The following is a 1,970-nucleotide window of genomic DNA, read 5'->3' on the forward strand; positions in this document are numbered from 1 at the left end:
TATGCTTCATAATGGTGAACTCTCTTAGATAAATATAAAAGTGAGAGATGTTCAAGTTTCCGGAGCAAACATAAAACTGGCCAGAATTAAACAGCGCTGTGTTTATACCTATTTTCACAGCGTTACCTGTCTTCTGGTATATATCAATTTCACAGATTCCATCGTCCCCATAGTCGTCAGAGTTTTCAAGATTAAGTTTGCAATTGATAATCAGATCAATCTTGAATCAAAATAGTTTAACTAGGCTGTTCATAAGATCTTGTTTCATTAAAAATAATGATTAATTTGATTAAATTAACAAAAATCCTTTATTACATTTTTAGATTGCTCAAATGCTTATTTAAAGACCCAAAATTAGTGTCCCAAAATATTTTGTTGTAAAAGTAAAGTAGATGGCTTCCGGGATCAGGTTCCGATCACAACTAATTTATTTTTAACCGAACAATTTGAAACATAACAGACTTTTAATTTTAATATATATCAGCAAAAAGAAAACGTATGATCCAACCTAACTGAAAGTGAAAAACCTAATGTATGCAAGGGGAACCAGAACAAAACCGTTGATGAGTAGCCTTCATTCTTCCAGTTTTTTTACGCCACCACTGCCTAATAAACACACAATAATTTTAAGTACCGAATTACCCAAAATCCGAATAAAACTGGTCTGAATTTGAAAGATTACTCGAATGCCTATGTTTAGTTTTGCTTATGAATCAAATTTAAATATGTAACATTTTGTTTATTGGACCTAGGCCTGGGCATTTTATTCGGACCCAATCCGGAACCGTTCCGAAAAAGCAGGTTCGATCAGGAACTGGAACCAAGCATTTTACCCAATTGGGTCTAGAGTTGGAAGACCCGTGAGTAGCAGGTTTGAGTCCAGAACTGACCCGGGACCCAACCGGATATTTTATTAACCGGAAATTAATAGATTCAATGAGTCATTTCTAACCCAAATCACCCTTTAGTTCTTTACACTTCCCCAGCTTGTGAACATTTTACTGTTGGAACAATAAAGCCCATTGGCTTTATTAAAATGTGAATAGCAAATGATATGGGTCTGGGCCCATCAGAAATGCTAAATAAATGAAATGGTGAAGTGGGGAAAGTCCCACATCGACCAGGAGAAACAAATTTGAGGTGTTTATATATGATCCCATGATATCATGGGTTAAACAGCTTGAGAGAGGAGAAGGCTCCCCACGCGCGCGCCGCCGTCGCCGTCCGGCCGGCTCGGCTCGGCTCGGCGTGGCGTGGGCGTGGGCTTGGGCTTGGGCTTGGGCTTGGGCTTGGGTGGAGGGCCTTTGGCCCGATAAGAACTATTCTTTTTGGACCAAGTTAAGCTCAACGCTTTGCCATTTAATTCCCGAAAAAACGACATGCATTTTATTTTAAACAACACGGAGTTCGTTTAAAAACAACACGCTGTCTCTCTTCTTGACGATAAGTATAAACGAGAAAAGATCTTGCGGAGGAAGTTTCGTAACGCCTCACCTCCGAGATCCTCGCGAGATTTCCGCCAACGTGCGCACGTGCGGCATCAGTTACGGAAAGTGGCTCGTCTTCTCTTCTTTATAAACTCGTCTCCTCCTTCATTTCTCTTAACGTTTTTACAACAAAAACCAGCAAATCCTATAGCGTAAGTCTAGAGAGTGTTTCGTAGAAATATTAGTTCGTTAGAGGTTCTTCACGAGTGCTGCGTGATAACCTATCATGGTTTTATCCTGGGACTCCTATTCGTACAGATCCGTCGCACTAACGGAGCGAATATTAAGAGTTAAGGAAAGAGATTCGTCTCGACTCCATGGTTTCATTTCCGTTACGGGTTTGAATCGTCTGTATATTTTCCTTAACGTCGTTTATATTATATCGTTTCTTTTGATCCGGTTTTCCGGCTTCTACAATCTTAACTCTTAATCGCTTTACGTTTAAAGCTCGAATCGGGTTGAAAAACGATTTATAAAAACGGG

At 39.6% G+C, this 1,970-nt stretch overlaps 1 non-coding gene across 1 annotated transcript; it reads left to right on the forward strand.

Moving 5' to 3' along the window:
- LOC117128788 lies at positions 1-144 on the forward strand. The gene has a single exon (XR_004452178.1). It is a non-coding gene; the product is annotated as a small nucleolar RNA snoR137 (small nucleolar RNA).
- The last annotated feature ends 1,826 nt before the right edge of the window (positions 145-1,970 follow it).

Source organism: Brassica rapa, chromosome A09 (genome assembly GCF_000309985.2).
Source record: "Brassica rapa cultivar Chiifu-401-42 chromosome A09, CAAS_Brap_v3.01, whole genome shotgun sequence".
NCBI lineage: Eukaryota > Viridiplantae > Streptophyta > Magnoliopsida > Brassicales > Brassicaceae > Brassica > Brassica rapa.